General features: G+C 38.9%; 1 long non-coding RNA gene across 1 annotated transcript; it reads right to left on the bottom strand.

Annotated features, from left to right (window-relative positions):
- Positions 1 to 15,854: 15,854 nt before the first annotated feature.
- On the bottom strand, positions 15,855 to 21,370 carry LOC106880960 (uncharacterized). Its single transcript, XR_001410796.3, has 3 exons — positions 19,617 to 21,370; positions 17,261 to 17,557; positions 15,855 to 16,482 (listed from the first exon to the last, which is right to left on the bottom strand). It is a non-coding gene; the product is annotated as an uncharacterized LOC106880960 (long non-coding RNA).
- Positions 21,371 to 22,053: the final 683 nt, after the last annotated feature.

Genomic DNA, 22,053 nt, shown 5'->3' on the forward strand with positions numbered 1-22,053 from the left:
TATATATATATATATATATATATATATATATATATATATATATATATATATATATATATATATATATATATATATATGCATATATAATTTTAGAGAAAAGAACCAAAGTTCATGAACTCATCCATGAAAATCCACAGTCATGTATAGAAAAAATTAATAAGTAAATGCACGATAAATAAGTATAATATAATGGTACAAAGTAAAAATCATAAAATAATGATAATTTTATGATTTTTACTTTGTATTTTTACTTTATATTGTATCATATTATACTTATTTATCATGCATTTACTTATTAATTTTTCTATATGTGACTGTGGATTTTCATGGATGAGTTCATGAACTTTGGTTCTTTTCTCTAAAACTATATATTTATATATTTTCTACTGTGAAACTTAATTTAATTTTAATTTTTGATAAATTGAATTTAATTGAGTGTTTACCTGTAAATTTGGATTTTTATCCCTAGCTGTGTGGTAAGTAGCTTGCTTACCAGCCACATGGTTCCGGGTTCATTCCCACTGCGTGGAACCTTGGGCAAGTGTCTACTATAGCCTCGGGCCGACCAAAGCCTTGTGAGTGGATTTGGTAGACGGAAACTGAAAGAAGCCCGTCGTATATATGTATATATATGTATATGTAAGTGTGTCTGTGTTTGTCCCCCCACCATCGCTTGACAACCGATGGTGGTGTGTTTACGTCCCCGTAACTTAGCGGTTCGGCAAAAAGAGACCGATAGAATAAGAACTAGGCTTACAAAGAATAAGTCCTGGGGTCGATTAGCTCGACTAAAGGCGGTGCTCCAGCATGGCCACAGTCAAATGACTGAAACAAGTAAAAGAGTAAAAGAATATATATATATATATATATATATATATATATATATATATAGAGGGAGAGGGAGAGAGAGTGAGTGTGTGTGAAAGAGAGAGAGAGGTTTGTTACGAGAGATCACTTACAGGTTTCATTAGAATGTAGGCATATCAATAAGTAGGACACCAGAAATGGCTGGGTACTTAGTATTGAGCTCACAGTACCGTAAAGAAAAACAACCTTTAGTTGTCATTTGTTGGTGGTGTACTGTAAGTATATATGTATATGTGTGTGTGTGTGTGTGTGTGTGTGTGTGTGTGTGTTATTATATTATATTGATTCAAAGATTTGATCTCTCAGACATAAACAGGAGTCTTGTTTCATTTGTATCCTTATAATCCTGCTGAGATTGCACTTATAAAGCATAACATCGTATTCCGACATCCTCATCATTTACCGTTGAACACAAAACCATTGGATCTTGATATATTATTTTTATATTTCGAAACTCTTGGATATAGTTGGTCGAATCGCCGTCAGCATGTTACTGATGTTTATTTAATCAGTCTCTGTTAATACAGAAGTGTAAAGTAACACGGTAGACACAGGAAACAAACTGAAGAACAAGCGGACAACTACGTAGGAAGAGGAAGAAGGGATATATGAGGAAGAGTGAGCCAGGGCAGAATGTAGGACACAGGAAAAGAAGTTTACCTTCAAGGAGTCGTTCAACTTCCTTGTGACCAGAAAGGCAAATTATAGACTGCTTAATTTGATGTTTGATCTCAAGAACAATAAAACAATATGTTGATAGAGCGCAAATTGGAGTGCCAATACCAGGAGCATCGGCCAGAAAGAATTTTGATAATGACCACGTTAGCTGTCAACAAACAGTTAAAAGCCTGTTCACAGGAAAATGTGGGGCCTTTCAAGGATGAGATGACTAAAACGGGTGCATTTGGGTACACTTTCTTCTAATACAACGAGTGGCAATCTGGGATAATTGTAGGATGTTTTCATCCCACCTAACTGGCAGATTCTTACTCGTTTGTAAGTAGGTTACCCTATTTGTTTTTCATATTCTTTACATTATATCTTTTTTAAAAGATGATTTAGTTCTTATATTATCATCTACTTATCTCGGTATTTAATTTATCCCCCACCCCCCACCAAATCAATATGTTCACACATACGCGCGCGTGCACACACACACACACACACACACAATGCATAATGTATTTACCCTGTCCCCTCGTTTGTGATTTTATTTAGTCAGTCCTTACAAATCTTTCTATAGGGCTTTCTTATAAGGTGTTATCCACCCCTGATTGGAACTCTCCCGTATGACATGTACGCATGCTCAGTGACTTGCTTTAACAGTTGCAATCAGCTGAATGCACATTGCCAGTGACATTTGACATAATTACCCACACTCTGTGGTCAGGATTCTTTTTTTGGTTTGATGTCGGTATCGAAGGGATTACCAGACACCGGACAATACAGTGAAAGCAGCTTTCACTCACATCGTGGTATTCGATGTTGTGTACGTGTCTGTCGTAGTAAAATATGCCACTCCTTAACTGTTGCTTTGATTTCATCCGTAGCACGAGGTAATTATGTCATTATCTGTAAAATTCGGCAACTTACAAAGATCTTTAGATCAGGCAATACTTCACCGAGAGGAGATATAAGCTTCTGCTTATTCCTGTCTGAAGTATCGTCCGATACTTCAGACTTATCGTCCGATGAATTTACTTTGTTGACATTCTTCATCGACAGAATTTTTATTCCTTTCAACCTTTCAGTCAAGTCCGCCTTTCTTCCAGTAACATACTGTCCATATAATCTTAAATATTTCTTTAACTCAGGCACAGTAAGTACTTCGATAGCTGAATCATCAAGCTGCTTTATATCCATGATAAGACGTAAAACAATAACAATGGCGTGGGTTAGCCTCCGGAAGTTTAATTATCTACATGGAGCGCCGCCTAGCCAAGGGAGATAACCTACTTATAGGAAAGCCCTATAACGTGTACGTAGAAACTACTTGAGATCCTGTCCAGTAGAAAAACGAAAAATAAGAGGTATTATCAGGCATTTAATTGTTATTAATGTAGTAACGCTGTGCGCATGCGTAGTCTCACGCATGCGTGGAATTCAACAACCAAGCGTTCCCGCTTCTATTCTCTCTCTTTCTTGCTGGCCAGCGATTGAGCATGGACGTGTTTAGCTGTCTCTCTACATCTTTCGAACTTACGCTCGACAGCTCGCTTATATCTACATACCAACGTCCCAACAACAATGCTCACACACACAGAAGCTGTAATAACAAACAAGAGCTAAAGATGTATATGTTTACCACCTGAATAAATGTTGTTTAAGTTGATAGTCTGGAGTTCAGCGTTCCGTTATATTCTTAATTTTATATAGGAAAGTGGTGTACATCTAATGATGTATAACCCACTTTCCTATATTAGAAATTATTAAACGCCTGATAATTATTATCAAGTGTTAGACTTCCAAGTAGTGGCTCTCCAGCTCGCACTTCATTAAAATGTCAGTTTTTTTAAATTCTCGCGAGAAGCAGCATCGGCAAGAGGCCTTTGAAATGCAAACATCTGAGAGAAAGATCATACTGTTGCTTTTTCCGCAGCAACGCTCGTCGCCGCTTTGAAATGGTTGACGGAACTCGGAGGAAAATGGGAAGCCGTCGAGGAAAATAGAAAGGGAGAGAAAACGCAAAGAGAATGATTCCAGACGCATGACTGAAATCTCCCATGAAAAGGAGCCTGTTTGTCTGTTACTCTTGAGTATCACGGTTCTCCGAAGGAATAATTGGAACCTAATGGAACTGCTGAGACAGCTAAAAGAACAAAGGAAAAAATGTACTGGCTGTAGAAGAAATATATTGTTGCTGTTGCTGAAGTTTTTGTTGTTGTTTTCAGCAGCTTCATGCAAGTTTCTATTGAACCACGAGACACACATCGTGCACCCGAGGCGTGTGCTGTATTGTCTTTTGAAGCTAAAAGAGTTGAGGAAAGAGTTTTCCTTGTCAGACCAAGCCTTCATTTATCAATGTCTATAAAAATACTTCATAGTCTATTACTCCTGCTGTACCAATTAGAAAGGGTTGTTAGACGCATTCCTTAGTTGTCGTAATGATTTTAATTCAACAACTAGTTCACTCAAATTTCTCAGAGTTTTCGATTCGCTTCTGCACAATAGTATTTTATAATCGCTTGAAACAACGAAAATTACTTATACTGTTGTCATTTTATCAAGGAAAATGTTGCCAGTTTTATTATGTGTCATTTGATGGTCTGTCTTTATGTTAAATAGTCATAGAATTTTTATACTGTCGATCTTGCTTGCTTTGCTGCGCTGGGAAGACATTTAAATAATTGATTTGCTTCTGACTGATATGAAAATAGCAAAAGAGGAAACACCCGAAAAAATTTGCAACGTATGATCTATGCATGTAGTTTATCAAATGTGGATCCCGAAGTATCGACACAGCGAAATGTTGCCTTTCAGTAAGTAAACTAAAACCCCAGTACTGCAGCATATATTATGTAGTTATTATATTTTGTTCGTTTGGAATTGTGCAATGCATAGAAGTAAATAATAATGAACAACATATCATGGATGATGTAATGCTTTCCCTTGTAGGCACTTGGCCAGCAATTTCAGGGGTGTGGGCAAGTCGATTATGTCGACACCAGTGTTTAACTGGTACTTATTTCATCGACCCCGAAAGGATGAAAAGCAAAATCGACCTCGGTGGAACTGAATTCAGAACGTAAAGACGGACGAAACACCACTAAGCGTTTTTTTCCGGAATGCTAACGATTCTGCCAGCTCGCCGCATTCTCATGGATGATGTAATAGAAGTAATGTAACCCAGAACATACAATAAAAGGAACAATATGTTTGCTTATTCACTCGTTTAGCAGAGTGGGACAGTGGAAGGCGTGTGACTCAGTGGTTAGGGCATTCGGCTGACGATCGTAAGGTCGTGAGTTTGAAACCCGGCAGCGCATTGTGTCCTTGAGCAACACACTTTATTTTACGTTGCTCCAGTCCACTCGGCTGGCAAAAATGAGTAATGCCTGTATTTCAAAGGGCCAGCCTTATCACACTCAGTGTCACGCTGAAACTCCCAGAGAATTGCGTTAAGGGCATACGTGTTTGTGGAGTGCTCAGCCACTTGCACGTTAATTTCTCGAGCAGGTTGTTCGGTTGATCGAATCAACTGGAACACTCGTCGTCGTAACCGACGAAGTACCAGGTAGCAGAGTTGAATAATGAAAGCGTGTTGGAATCATAACCCAGAGATCATGTCAATTGAAACTAAACTCTGCGAAGAAATGGATATTCATGTAAATATATATACCTTACAGTGAGAGATAAAAATCATATTATGCAAGAGAGATTTACTCTGGGTCACGAGATTACCAACTGACAGGGGTGCACCAGTCCAAAACCCAAATAGTATAGGGGGCAGAGACGACAAGGACTGTTTGCTCAGTATTTTTCCATTGTGTAAGACAAACGAAAGTGCATATGAATACCAGGGAGTTTTTTTTTCCTTGAAGTAGTTGAAATTTGTTTGTTGGATGAATGTGGAGCAATTGGGATACATTGTTATGTCACCACTTATATTTTGTCGGATGAAGAGTAGGATATCCTCAATAAGCTTTTTATTGTGTCCCCAATTATATCTCATCTTATGTGAGGCATTCTAACAATGTGGTATATTGTTTCGGAGATTATGGAATGCAGGCAACAAGATGTCACATTTAATGGGTCTAGTAGTGATGAACTATTCTGCTATTCACTAATACTATTCATGTAAACCGGATTTCAAGCCAAATATAGAATGCTACATGTATAAATTTAAACGAAAAAGAATGCCTAAAGCATCTGGTTCGCGGAAATAGTGACTAAGAAGACATTGTTATCAATCTTTGTTGATGAATGTTCACTATAATTATGCTGTTGACACGTGCAAGCTTCCACTTTTCTATCCAAAGGGTTTTTTTTAATCCAATATTTACACGTTATCATTCATAACGTTATCTGCTTCGAGGTTCATTGTTCCAAAAACGAATTATTCAACAAGCTGTATGTTTGTTTTTGCTGTTGTTTTAGGTTTAAACTTTAGTTGTTGAAAGTCTAATCCAATTTGCTTTGAGTATTTTGTTGCTGTGTATATTATCGACTTACCCCACCCCCATTATTACGTTAAAAGCCCAAAGCACGTAGCAGGTTTCCTTATGAGTAGATAAAGTAGAAGGTAAACATTAATAACTACTTTCTTATATTGTTTCCACCATCAGTTTCTCTTGTACGGATGGACAATCGTTGAATTTCTGATTTATGTCATGTCCTCCTTTAAAACCTTCTCAGAACGTTCGGTTTTGTTTGTTCTGGTAGATTCTGTGAGCGCCTGCTGTCAAAGGTCTCACAGGGTCTCTTTCCGCACATTATAATCTTTGATACTTGGTTGTTAATTATCATGGGAGACATTCAACATCCAAGTACCAATCTCAAAATCCTAGCAGTCCCCAGCAGAGCAGCTTTTTGGGCTTGCTCTGATCTCATGTTAATTCCGATTTCTCTGACATATTTCTCGAACTTGGTTCCTAGTGCTCCGAGTGTCCCTACAACAACTGGAATGACAGATACTCTTCTCATAGTCCACATTCTTGCAATTTTGTCTTTTAATAGTCTGTACTTTTCAATCTTTTCTTGTTCTTTGTCACTTACGCACGCATCTCCAGGTATTGCAATATCTATGATCTCGGTTTCCTTTTTTCCTTCGTCTACCACAACAATATCTGGTCTCCGAGACCTCTTCCACCCCTGTTTCTAGACACATACAGTTTGTCAGTATCACTTTTGGGGTGTAGTTCCTTGTTAATTGTCAACTTTTCTAGTTTTCCTGTCCATTTTGTCAAGTTCGTTCTTTGTCCACCTAACAACATCTGTGTCGTATCGCATTAAAGAAACAGTCCATGTGTTCATTGCTCTGATTTTGTTTTTTCCATTGAGTCTACTTCTCATAATTAACTTGGTTCTTCTTAGGTATTCTCGCCTAAAACTTTCTTTCATTTCATTGTCTCTGATTTTGTTGTATTCTAAAATCCCCAGATGTTTATATCCATTAGTCAGCTGAGCATGCCCGAGATGCGTGCAGGACAACGAAACGGTCCTGCATGCACTCGTCCAGTGCCCGAGCATTGCTGACCTGTGGGTTTATGTCGAACACCTGCTGTCGCGTGTGGGACGGATCCGGCTGTCAACTGAATTCATCGTGAAGATCGCTCCGCCACCGCCTTCCTTTAACCGAGAAGGAAAGGCTGTGTTTATATGCCTGGTGGTCATGAAGAAAGAGTTTGTATGGTGGACAAGATTGAAGGGGCTGAAGACAAACACTTTTGTCTTTAGCCAATCCCTGATCAACTTCGTAAGGCGCGTTGTGCCCTTGAGCAAGACACTTTATTGCTCCAGTCCACTCAGCTGGCAAAATTGAGCTGTACCTGTCATTTAAAGGGCCGGCCTTGTCACGATGAATTTCCCTGAGAGCTGGAACAACGTGTAATAAAATGCCTTGCTCAAGGATACAACGCGCCACCGGGAATCGAACTCACGATCGTAAGCCTATTAAGCCACGTGACCACTAAGCCACGTGCCTTCACTTTTAACCCTTGTAAAAAGAAGAAAATAAACAAAAAATGCTAAAATAGTATCATTTATCTTTTACCTTTATTTGTTTCAGTCCTTGGACTGCGACTATACACAGCCCGGTCCTGGAATCGAACTCACTACCTCACGATTGTGAGCCTGGTGTGCTTATAATACCTATTACCATAAAACAATTCTGAGCAATCCCTTATTTTTTAAACAAGGAAACCAAACAAATTAATTTTAATGATCCTGCTGTTGCCGTGGAGTATTTAATTGATTTTCTAAATACTTTGTCTGCTGAGATAACGATAATTATAGATGTTGTTGTAAGATTATATTCAACGAGGATCGTCTAATTATCCTTAATGATAATTAATAACTTGCATACGTTAACCTCTCTCTCTCTCTATTTCTCTCTCGTCCTTGGCCATCTTCAATCCAATAGCAAGATCGGGTCAATACGACTGGGGATGGAGACTGTTGCTGTGAATGACCAGGATGTCTTATTTGTTTCATCTTGCTCTCAGCACTTCACAAAGTGTTGCTGCATCTAACTTCCCCTCTTTTGAACCAACCATGTTGGTTTCTTCTTCAGAGTCCGCTAAATCCAGTTTTCATTTGCATAAGTAGGCAAGCTCTAAAAAGCTAATTGACCCATACCATCAACCCATACCATTCTGGAATCAGGCCGACTCCGTGAGTAAATAAAAAACATTCCAGGCCGAATCCGGACCCGCAATCCTGAAATTTCGGATTCCCAAGTTTTCATTACTGCGATTGTTTTCGGCGATTTTTTTACGTGATTTTTTGCGACGAATTTTTTTGTACGATAACAATTTTTATAACTTGGAAATAAATTTTGGGAATAATCGAAATTAATTGCGAAATCCAGCGATTATTTTCGGCGATTTTCTATGTGATTTTTGGCAACGAATATGATCATCATTGAGATATAACTCTGGTGGAAGCAATTGCAGCAAATACTCCAAAATAAGTCAGAGATCTATTTGCAGATCTTCCCATTCGGGGTCAGTAGCTTAAAAGCTATAAACTACCTTAAAAACTGACACACTGACATTTGCATTTATTATATTAGATTTTATCTTTAATTTTTCACTTGTATCAGTTATTGGACTGCGGCCATGCTGGAGCACCACCTTGAGAGTTTTTAGTGGAACAGACTGATCCCTCGGTATCTATTTTTGTAAAGTCTGGCACTAATTCTAGCAGTTCTCCTTTGTCGAGCTGCTAAGTTACGTACACATAAACAAACCAACACCAGTTGCCAAGTGATGAAGCTTAGGCAAATACAAAGAGACACACACGATAGGCTTCTACTTAGTTTTCTTTTGCCAAATTCATTAACGAGGCATTGGTCAGTTCGAGGCTGCAGTAAAAGATATTTACCCAAGGCGTCGTGAGCAGCTGCTACTGTTCTGGGTTAGAGTAGACCTGGAACAATTGAGGCTAAGAGATGGTTCCACACTCGTCAAAACCCCGGATCTCGCGAACTAGGGTCCCATAGCCGGATGCAGTTTAAAGCTATATCCACGACTGCGAAGTATCAGCATCTATTCTAAAAGCAGTGTAGCTCCGAAGGAACGGTCCGGCCTAGGCGACGCCTTTATAGTGACAACGCTTTTGGATCTGTTGTATAACCTTGTACAGGGATAAGAGGTGGGGTGTCAGACTCAAGGACCGAGCCGGGCGGCACACACACAGTAGAAACAGTACTGAGTAAAAGAAAAAATGATTACATAATCTTGGATTGCTTTTGATAATAGCTCTGTTCTATCATGTTGGTGTGTATGTGTGTGGTGGAGGGGGGGACGATAAACTACAACAGTGTTATCGTCGTCGTTGTCATCAACGTCATCATCATCATCGTCAGCAGCAGCAGCAGCTCCCCTCCTCCCCAAACACCCACCCCTCCCCTACCACCCCTCCTCCCCCTCTTATTCTCCTTCCTCCCTTCCACCCCCTCTCCATCCTGCTCCTCACCCACCTTCCTCCTATTCTTATTCCTCCTCCCCTCTCCCTCCTCTCCCCCCTCTTCTTCTCCTTCCTCCTCCTCCTCCTCCTCCTCCTCCTCCTCCCCAGCATCATCATCACCACCGGCAAGCAGTATCGTATACAACATTGATCACAGACCAGACACACTATCCCCATAATAGCCTTGACCAGACCAGTTTACTAATTTCTGACTAATAAACCTCTTCAGTCACCCCGCTCCCCCCCCAACCCCCGCTCAATGACCACCACTCCTAAAACACTTGTCATCCTCATTGATAATTACCCTGTCTCATTCAATGTTGACCTTCCATTCCAGCCTCCACCGTTTCTATTTAGTCACTCTAACACAAGACACAACAAGATGAATCTTTACGTGGTCGTGAGACCTTGCTAGAAATAACAGCCAAAATCACAATTCAGAAGAAGACAAACGTAGTCCTAAATTCTTTAGTTTCTTTTCCTTACCTTTTGTTTGTTTGTTTTTACGCTTGTCTTTTTATTTGTTTCAGGAAACCAGACTGCGGCCATGCTGGGGTACCACCTCAAACGGTTTAGTCAAACGAATGCTTTTTTTTCTTTTTTATTTAAAATCTAGTACTTATTCTGTCGGTCTTTTTGCCGAACCGCTAGTTTTTGGGGGTACGTAAACAAATCAGCAAGTTTTGGTGGAAGACAAACACAAAGACACACAGACATACATATGCATACTTATACGTATACAAACACACACACACACATACATACATACATACATACATACATACATACATACATACATACATACATACATGCATGCATGCATACATACATACATGCATGCACACACATACATACACACATGCATACATACATGCATACATACATACATGCATACATACATACATGTATACATATATACATACGTACATACAAACATACATACATGCATACATGCATACATACATATACGCATGTATACATACATACATGCAAGCATACATACATACATACATACACACACACATACATGCATACATACATACATACATACATACATACATACATACATATAACCTGTTGTTGAAGTTGAAATTCCAATGAAGGTGCCTTGGATCTAGGTTAGAAACCGGCTCTTTCGCTATTGGCAAGAAATCCTGAAATAAAACTGAATGGTGCCCGCGCGCGCACACACACAAGACTTCCTCACAATTTCCGTCTACCAAATCCACTCACAAGGCACTGGTCGACTCGGGGTTACAGTAGAAGACATTGGCTCAAAGTGCCGCGCAGTGTCACTGAACCCAAAATGACTTTGCTGCAAAACAAGTGTTTTAACCACACCATCAGGCGTCTTTTTGAGGTCTTTTTTTTTTCTTCTAGCCATCGCGGTTAAGTCCAAGCTGGAGCACCGCTTTCATAACCATAACTAGATCCTAGGTTGGTTCAATCAATACCGACAACCAACCACCGCCACCGCCGCCGCCGCCGCCACCACCACCACCACCAGCAGCACCAGCACCACACCGCCACCACCGCCGCCACCAACACCACCACCAGCAGCACCAGCACCACCACCGCCACCACCGCCGCCACCAACACCACCACCACCAGCACCAGCACCACCACCACCATTACCAACTTCATTGTTACCGTCACCATTACAACTTAGTTGCCCCCAAATTGTTTTTTATCCCAGCTGGAGCACCGCTTTCTTAACCATAACTAGATCCTAGATTGGCTCAATCGATACCGACAACAAACCACCACCACCACCGCCACCACCATCGTTACCGTCACCATTACAACTTAAGCTGCCCCTGAATTGCTTTTGACGTAATATTTACCATCAAGAAACGCAGGAAAGTAGCCATTTATATATCGAATGATTTACCGGTCACTCCTGCAGAGTTGAGACACTTTGTAAAGACGTCATAGACACTGAAGTATATTGGAGTGGTCGGAATATTTCACGGCAGTTAGCTGAAGGTGTGCAGAAGTTAATTCCCTTGAAAACGATCTTCACCAGCTAACAATTGTGTCTTGACTTGATAAAGCACCATGCTTTCGCGATAGGTTGTTTCAGGTGAGTTTGAAGTTGTGAAGAGTTGTGATTATAGATACCCACTCGGCTCTCATACCCTTTTGAAACAGTAGAACATTGAGGATGTGGCAGCTGAAGGGAGGCCTGCTGACATGCATTACAGCTTACAAACAGCGATATATATGTATATATGTATATATATATATATATATATATATATATATATATATATATACAAACAATATATGAGTATATGCATATATATGTACATGTATGTACATACCTTCATCTACATGTACATATAAATACATAACTGGGTACATGACGTGGCAAAAGAACATGGACAAAATGATAAACAAGGTACAACAAACAAGCAAGCCACACACACACACACACACACACACACACATATATATATATATTGTCGTGTCGTATGTACACACACACACACACACATCTATATATATGTATATATATATATAGAGAGAGACAGACAGACAGACAGAGACAGAGAGATGTATATATACGTATGTATACACACACACCCATACATAAGTAAAAGAGGTTTACTTCCCAAGGGATCTTTCTGATTTGGCGGACACCACTTGTTTTCTTAACGAAACACTTTCAAACTTGGGACACTGGTAGAATGTGTCATATAAAACATCTTTTACTCTTAGTGTTGTTGAGAAAAGTTAATATTTTAAAAGATATTTCGTGTTAAAATTGTCGTAACATGAAATAACTTCGAATATAAAAATTTTTCTTTGTTCTATAAGACAAAATATACAAGTATACGAAGTTTTAAAGTGTTTCGATAGAAAACACACTAAATAAAAAATGATGTCCGCCAAATCAGAAAGTTCCCTTCCACGTAATTAGAAATATAGGAAAATTGGTTTGGTATCTCAGAAGGCAGAGCCAGAACAGACACGTCATGACATCTCAGCTGACGTTCTAATAATCCCGTAAATCCAATACCTTGAACTGAGATTTAATTTATCGAACCCGAATGAATAAAGAAATACAGTAAACCTCCGCGGGATTTGAATTCAGAGCACTGAGATCCGGAATAAACAACCGCAAGACAGTCTGCCATTTCACCGTCTTCGTTGAAGGTTTAATAGTCACTCTTACCTTACTATGACATACTTGAAGTCTAACGCCGGGAGTTGATCTTGTCTACGATTCATTGTTTTTATGAGCGCAATATTTACGATGTTAGAAATCTACTTTGAATGACAAGGTCAACAAAGTTCACTCTTACCGTTAGTAAATTGTTTGCGAGCCTAAGTACTTTGTAAATAAGGGACTTCATTCATTCACTGAGAAACATCGTATTGCTAGGTAAAGATGAAGTGGAATAAGGAATTGACTCAACACTTTCATATCGCTAATACTTATTTTACTGATATGGCCGACATGATCGAATGTCTTAAGTGTTCTTTTCTACTCTAGGCACAAGGCCCGAAATTTTTGGAGACGGGGCCAGTCGATTAGATTGACTCCAGTACTCAACTGGTACTTAATTTATCGACCCCGAAAGGATGAAAGGCAAAGTTGTCCTCGGCGGAATTTGAACTCAGAACGTAACGGCAGACGAAATACCGCTAAGCATTTCGCCCGGCGTGCTAACGTTTCTTATTTCTTTATTGCCTACAAGGGGCTAAACATAGAGGGGACAGACAAGGACGGACAAAGAGATTAAGTCGATTACATCGACCCCAGTGCTCAACTGGTACTTAATATATATATATATATATATATATATATATATATATATATATATATTTGTTCAGCTGTTACACATTCACATACACACACACACGCGCACCCACACAACGCACGCACGCACGTACACACACACACACACACACACACACACACACACACACATGCACACACACACACACATGCAATTATTCTCCTTTGATATTGTTACTTCCAGCATAGGTTTGGAGGCTTAAAACGGAAATTTAAGCCGGAAAATAACAAAAACTTTTCGACTAGTCGGCTGAATGTAAAGGAATATATTAAATCCCTATACAACAATGGCGACCGATCTGCAGCTCACGAGTCGCACGATACACTCAAAGCTATTATGTGCGAATCTTGAAATTTCCTAAAGCAGGTTTAACAACCTCTCAGCAGGATTTTAAAGTATTAATTACAACAATGGAGGCTGAGTGAGAGCCTTCAATAAGAAGAGATAAATCGATCAACTTTAGTTAGTAACACCAATGTGGCTGCATATATTTTCTTACTAGCTAAAAACAAACCACCCTATCATGCGGCTTTTAAGGTAGTTTATAGCTTTTAAGCTACTGACCCCGAATGGGAAGATCTGCAAACAGATCTCTGACTTGTTTTGGAGTATTTGCGGCAATTGGTTCCACCAGAGTCATATCTCAATGATGATTATTTGTTGGCACTCCGTCGCTTACGACGTCGAGGGTTCCTGTTAATCCGATCAACGGAACAGCCTGCTCGTGAAATTAACGTGCAAGTGACTGAGCACTCCACAGACACGTGTACCCTTAACGTAGTTCTCGGGGATATTCAGCGTGACACAGTGTGACAAGGCTTACCCTTTGAATTACAGGCACAACAGAAACAGGAAGTAAGAGTGAGAGAAAGTTGTGGTGGAAGAGTACAGCAGGGTTCGCCACCATCCCCTGCCGAAGCCTCGTGGAGCTTTAGGTGTTTTCGCTCAATAAACACTCACAACGCCCGGTCTGGGAATCGAAACCGCGATCCTATGACCGCGAGTCGGCTGCCCTAACCACTGGGCCATTGCGCCTCCACAGATGATGATGATCATATTCGTTGCAAAAAATCACATAGAAAATCGCCAAAAATAATCGCTGGATTTCGCAAATAATTTCGATTATTCGCAAAATTTATTTTCAAGTTATAAAAATTGTTATCATACAAAAAAAATTTGTCGCAAAAAATCACGTAAAAAAATCGCCGAAAACAATCGCAGTTATGAATATTTGAGAATCCAAAACTTCAGGATTGTGGGTCCGGATTTGGCCTGGAATGTTTTAAATTTACTCACAGAGTCGGCCTGATTCCAGAATGGTATGATATGTTGGGCTACGGCCTCTGGGAGTAAAGTTGAAAAAGTGTGACACACTGACATTCGTATTTATTATATTAGATTTTATCTTTTATTTTTCACTTGTCTCAGTTATTGAACTGCAGCCATGCTGGGGCACCGCCTTAAGAGTTTTTAGTGGAACAGACTGATCCCTTGGCATTTATTTTTGTAAAGTCTGGCACTAATTCTAGCAGTTCTCTTTTGTCGAGCTGCTAAGTTACGTACACATAAATAAACCAACACCAGTTACCAAGCGATGAAGCTTAGGCAAATACAAAAAGACACACACGATAGGCTTCTACTCAGTTTTCTTTTGCCAAATTCATTAACAAGGCATTGGTCAGCTCGAGGCTGCAGTAAATGATATTTACCCAAGGTGTCGCGAGCAAGACTCAACCCGAAACCTTGTGGTGGCATGGTGAGCTTCTACGCCACACAGCTACGGCTGCGCCCATAGAATATAATTTTAAAAAATATATGTAGCAGCCTTTGAATATGAAAATATCATAAGCTGCTCTTATCAAAAACCTTGGACATTTCTGCTAAATAACTTTTATTAATAATGAATTCTAACAAAGACACAAGTCCATAAATCGATTAAATCGACCCCAATACTTGATTGCTACATTATTTTATTTTACCGGTCCCGATAAGAAGAAAGGTAGACTGTGGGGTTTGAACTAATAACATGAGGAACCGAAATAGAAAAAAAAATTATCGCAAAAACTTTTATGTTTGAGGGCGTTCTAACAATTATCCTAACCTATTGCAGCATATAAATTTATAGATAATAGCTGCTTTTCTGATTCTGAAATCTCAATGATTCTAAGGGGAACAACTTATACAATTCTGTAATTTTGTATCATATTCTATTAGAAAAAAAACACACAAGAAATAATCAAATCACAAAATTAAGGCAAGAATATAATGAAATATTAATTTAATTTCCAGTTTTTGTTTGGTTGATAAAAGCCTGGAAAGAATTATTAAAATTTTACGTTTGAAGTCTTTCCACTATTGTAGTAGCAAAGTTATGTCCCTTGCAATAATTTTTATTCACCTATAAAATAAACTCTCCAGCTAGAACAGCGTTTCTCGTCGGGATGACAAAGTAAACTTACATTCGTGAGACGGGTGTAATAGCTGATCGGTGGACTTTCGGAATAGCTATCACGACGTCATGGAGAAAAGTACCAGTAAAAATTTACTAGAAAAGACACGGAATTGGAGAGGAAGAATGTTAAAAGATTAAATGTTTTGGACAATAATAATAATAATAATAAAAAACTTTCACAAAAGGCGACAATTACACATTTCCTTGCTTTTCCCCCTTCTCCATGAGGTAGCGATAGCTATACCGAAAGTCCAACGATCAACTATTAAATCTATTTCACGAATGTAATATTTTATTTACTAATCTTTTTTATTTTTATTTTAAACTTGCAGATAATCAGAAAGTATCGTTTTTTTTCTTTTTATATCCATCCACACGTTAATCTTAAGCGAGTCATTTTCACAGTGTTGGACAAAGTCTTTTGGACGTTAATGTGTCCAGTTGTGACAATTGTGCCGATTAATTTTTCTGCATGAATGAAATGATGCTTCATCAAATGGAAAGAATGTTATCCATTAAGTTTTCAATGTGAATGAGATCAATCAAATCAGCATTAGTTTTATTCCTTACGGTATAATCTTCCTCGTGCAATCCATGAAGATTTGAAAATGGCAACTGCAAACTCCTCTGTATTCGCTTTGAATAGCAGTCAGATCTTTCCTTTTCTGGGGAAAGGAACCGTTTACGCGCGATTGCGATGTCACGTTCGTTGTAAGCTTGCGAAATAACCTAGAAAAGAAAAAAACCCCACGAAACAAAACTCCGTTACTGGGAAACTCAGACTTTCCCGGTGACCCAACGGGTCATGGGTAGTCTAGTCTAGTATATATATATATATATATATATATATATATATATATATATATATATATATATATATATATATATATATATATATGAAAGCTCCGGAGTTAGATATAATTTTATCTAGCTAAATAGTTTGAAACCATGGTACAGAGTGTGTAGACTGGTAAAAATGTTTTTATTTATTTTTCATTCTCTTTCGAAATTATCCCTATTTTTGTGGTATAGAGTTTTTTGCTACTCTTTCTAGCGGGTAGATGTCCTATTATAGGCATCTCTATATTTTAAATGAATAATATATATGTAGTCTATTGACTAATTTTTTATTCTCGCTGGACCACTGGTGGTAAATTAAATTTCTAAAATTTATTTTGCTGCCCTATGATTGATAAGGATATATATATATATATATATATATATATATATATATATATATATATATATATATACATATAAATGTGTGTATGCATCATAAATATAGATAGAAATATAGAGAAAGAGAGAGAGGGGAGAGAAAGAAAGAAAGAGAGAGAGGGGGGAGGGAGAGGGAAAATAAGATAAAGTAAGACCGAATTAGTTCATAGTGAAAATCAATTTGTTTGACGTTCAGAGATATGGAAAGAGTTAATTATGACGTTTCGGACGTTCTGAATAAGGTGTGCGGTAGAAAGAGGAGAAGAAAGGTTAGTAAAAAATTGCTTACTAGTTTCAGCTTGTCTTTCTGAGGCGATGATTCTATTGGAGACTGATGAAGGGAGGTGAATATTGATGTGTCGTGTTCAAGTGGAAGCAAATTTGTGCAGCTGAAATTTCCACTCTTACTAAGAGTAGTTCGCCTTCAACGCAATATCATCTATAAAATCTATATCTGCTATTGTTTCAGCTGGATGACTTGGTCTGTTCCCTTTGGTGAGTGTGAAGTCACTTGATTGATCAGTTATCGCCATTCTCATATTTTAATCCAGAGGTCACCAAACGTTTTTCACAGCGAGCCAGATAACTGAGAGAATAATGAGTGTGGACCGCATAACCATTTTGTTCAATACAATACAATACAGTGAATACACAAAAAAATAAAAGACAATCAACATATTTATTTACCAAAATGCTATCAAAGAAGGCGACGTTAGCAATTAGATAGATATCTCACACTCAGTGCGCACAAATCCGAATCTCACAAACTAAGCAGCAAAAAAGGCTAGAAGGATTTGTGAAACTGGTGTTTAGCTTTTAAGATATCATCAATATTTGCTTTGGAATTGCTGCATCCAACCAAAAGAATTGCTTTCAAATGTCCATCAGTCAACCTCGTTCGATGTGCTGACTTTACATACTTCATTTTTGAAAATGTTTGCTCACAGACATAAGTTGTTCCAAACACTGATGCCATACCAGAGGCAAATGAACTCTCATTGTAGGTACTTACGCAAAAGGTACAGTGCGACAGCGGGCCGGATCCGGCCCGTGGACCGTAGTTTGGTGACCGCTGTTTTAATCTAATTCTATTAGGAATAGGCAAGCTGCCAAAACGACTTCTTGGAACATTTCTGCAACAATTTCGCAATAAAAAAAACAAACACCGAATCTCTGTGACTCTATCTGGTACTAGTATCGAGTTATATCCTTGCAGAGAGTTTTAATGGTATCTACATTCTCTTTGGAACGTCAAACGCCTTTAGAATTTGCGTTAAACCAAATTTTGAAATCTACGAAAGTTAGTATCGCTTACAGATTCTTATCCCTTACTTCCGCTAATAGTCTTCGCTAAGAATCTCTAAAACTCTCTGCTCTGTTGTGGAACGATCTGATCGGAATCCACTTTCAGGTTTAGCTATAAGCGAGGACTGATTCTTCACTGTAACATGCTGTAAATTTTCGCAAAGGTCAAGACTATTTTGCGTACATCATTCTGCACCTACAAACATACATGGTTTGTTTCAGTCCATGTCGTTGACTTATTTCGATTATTCCTCTCAGTGTATTATTTCTTTACTACCCACAAGGGGCTACACACAGAGGGGACAAACAAGAACAGACAAACGGATTAAGTCGATTATACCGACCCCAGTGCGTAACTGGTACTTATTTAATCGACCCCGAAAGGATGAAAGGCAAAGTCGACCTCGGCGGAATTTGAACTCAGAACGTAGCGGCAGACGAAATACCGCTTAGCATTTCGCCCGGCGTGCTAACGTTTCTGCCAGCTCGCCGCCTCCTCTCAGTGTATGTGTGACTCAGAGAGAGAGAGAGAGAGAGAGAGAGAGAGAGAGAGAGAGGAAAAGAAGGAGTATATACAGTATCTCACAGAAGTTTGTACACCCCTAAAAGATTTTAGTAAAATTGCCATTACTCTGATAATATTGAAGGAAATGAAACGAAATTTATACTGAATAAAATATATTATACATGCAAAACATTTTCAAAGATATGAACGAAATATTAATTTGTTATATTCAATATTTTTTACTAAATTCAGATATTGATGACAATTTCAATTCTAATAAATTATTTCTCGTAGCATTTTTGCACAGGTCATTGTTATTGCGTCTGTAGGAATTCTGATTTGTGTACCGTGGTGAAAATCTTCATTGTGATTAAAATGGTACCAAAAAGGAAAAGAATTGTCTGAAGATTTGAAGAAAATTATTTTTTAATTTGCACTAGAATAGTTTAAAATACAAGTTAGGGTTAGGGTTAGGGTTAGGGTTTGAGTTAGTCGGCTCACGATCGTAAGGTCGTGAGTTCAATTCCCGGCGACGCGTTGTGTCCTTGAGCAAGACACTTTATTTCACGTTGCTCCAATCCACTCAGCTGGCAAAAATGAGTAGTACCTGTACTTCAAAAAAGGGCCAGCTCTGTCACATTCTGTGTCCCGCTGAATCTCCCTGAGAACTACATTAAGGGTACACGTGTCGGTGGATTGCTCAGTCACTTGCACGTTAATTTCACGAGCAGGCTGTTCCGTTGATCGTATCAGCTGGGACTCTCGTCGTCGTAACCGACGGAGTGCTCCTATCCTATACTATACTATATTATATTATTTTATTTTATATACTTACCGCTAAATAATTTGAGCAATCTCATATGTATGTTTTTCTTTAATTTTTGCTCCAGTCTTCGGACTGCGGCCATGCTACAGCACCGCCTTGAACAATTTTACTCCATCAAATCGACCCCAGTGCTTCTTTTTAAATCCTTATTGCATCGGTCCTTTATGCAGAAATCGTTAAGTTACGGGACGTAAACGTATCAACACCAGTTGTCAAGTGTGGTGGTGGGGGGATACAAAGATAGACGCACATACCCACATGACGGGTTTCCACACAGTTTCCGTCTACCAAATTCATTCACAAAGCATTGGTTGGTTCGGGTTTATACTTGTTCAATGTGCCGTGCAGTGGGACTGAATCCGAATCTACAGGGCTGCAAAGCGGTTTGCTTAACCACATACTTGTACTTGCACCGATATGTATACACGCTTTTAATTTTTACATGCTCATAAGGCGACGAGCAGGCAGAATCGTTAGCACGCCGAGGCAAAATGCTTACCGCCATTTCGACCTTCCTTATGCTCTAAATTCAAATTCCGCCGCGGTCGACTTTGCCTTTTATCCATTCTGGGTCGTTAAAGTAAACACCAGCGGAGCACTGAAGTCGATGCAAGCGTCTTACCCCAACCCCCATAAAATTGCTGGCCTTGTGCCAACATTTGAAACCAATATTTTCATGCACATAATTCTAAGTTAACGCACTGCTATTCTTTCCTGTTATAGGAAAGTTGGTTATACATCATTAGATGTATACCTGACTTTCCTATATAAAATTAAAGAATATAACGGAACGCTGAACCTCAGACTATCAACTTAAACAACATTTATTCAGGTGGTAAATATATACATCTTTAGCTCTTGTTGTTACAGCTTCTGTGTGTGTGAGCATAGTTGTTAGGACGTTGGTATGTAGATGTAAGCGAGCTGTCGAGTGTAAGTCCGAAAGATGGAGAGTGACAGCTAAACACGTCCATGCTCTATTGCTGGCCAGCAAGAAAGAGACTGTCTCCAGGTTGGAATGCTGGAGACACTGCTTGACACGTCCATGCTCATGGCTGGCCGACCGAGAAAGAGAATGAATTGAGCGAGAACGCTTGGTTGTTTAATTCCACGCATGCGTGAGACTACGCATGCGCACGGCGTTACTACACTGTATTGATGAAGCTATTCTCGGAATATAAGTTCCTCGGTCTCTCAGCAACGATTTTCCGTAGCAAAACAACATATGAATTTATACCGTTATTACATTATGTACTAATTAACATATCTAAAAAAAAAACAGAAATCTCTCTGAATTGAAAGAGATTTGATGTAATACAATTCCTAGTGCGTTTTGGGAGTATAAATTCTTACATCATTGTATTTAAAGGAAGTCGTTGCTAGGTTGACGACGATCGAATATAATTTCTGAGGAGCGTTGAATATAAATGAATGAATAATTTTATGTCAACTTACAATTAACATGGGCAATACTTAGATATTGGCACATGACATCATTCACCCACACAACCTTCCGTCATGACATAGATAAAGAGGCTAGGCTGAAAAAGAAGGTGAATGACGCGTCTCCTCATACAGACACTTTGTAGACCAATATCGAAGGAATGCTTTAATGTGTATGTATATTATTAAACTGTGAAAGGAGAGAGTCGTTAACGTTTCGAGCATAGCTCTTCGTCGGAAAGAGAGCAGTGCAACGGTAAAGAAGGAAAAATCAGGAAAAATCGCCAAACCAACGTGCGGTTATGAGTGTGTGCGTGTATCTATCTATCTATCTATCTATCTATCTATATATATATATATATATATATATATATATACATACATACATACATACATACATACATACATACAATTATGTATATACATATATGTTGCGTATATATATGTATATATATATATATATATAGAAAATATATACACACCTATATGTATGTGTGTGTGTGTGTGTGTGTGTGTGTGTGTGTGTGTGTGTGTGTGTGTGTGTGTGTGTGTGTGTGTCGCTGCCGAGAGTTTCTAATGTTACTTGTGTGATTGTGTGTTGTTTGTTGTCGGTGAGTGACCTCGACATTTGACAGATTCTATTTTCGCTCATGGAGACGTATACGGTGGCCTTTTACAGATAACAAATCAACAACAGCGGACTGTCGGGTGTTGTCGGCTATTCATTCTGGAAAGCATTGACTGAACTTGGAGTTATTGTCTCAGCAAAGAGCGGGGTTATCAATTTCTCACTGAAACTGCAAATAAGGCCGCTAAATGGCTTTGGATAAACAGAGCAGACCGATGACCTACTGCTACTGGGATGCTAGCCGGAACTTGACCAACCTTGGCTGGGTCAACTGGTCGACGGAATCTGATGTTGAAAGGGCCTCAACTTCCTGGGTTCCCAGAAACAAACAGCATTGACGATGCATCCCATAACATCTGCTTATCTTAAAACTAA

Source organism: Octopus bimaculoides, chromosome 11 (genome assembly GCF_046866305.1).
Source record: "Octopus bimaculoides isolate indiv1 chromosome 11, ASM4686630v1, whole genome shotgun sequence".
NCBI classification, from domain to species: domain Eukaryota; kingdom Metazoa; phylum Mollusca; class Cephalopoda; order Octopoda; family Octopodidae; genus Octopus; species Octopus bimaculoides.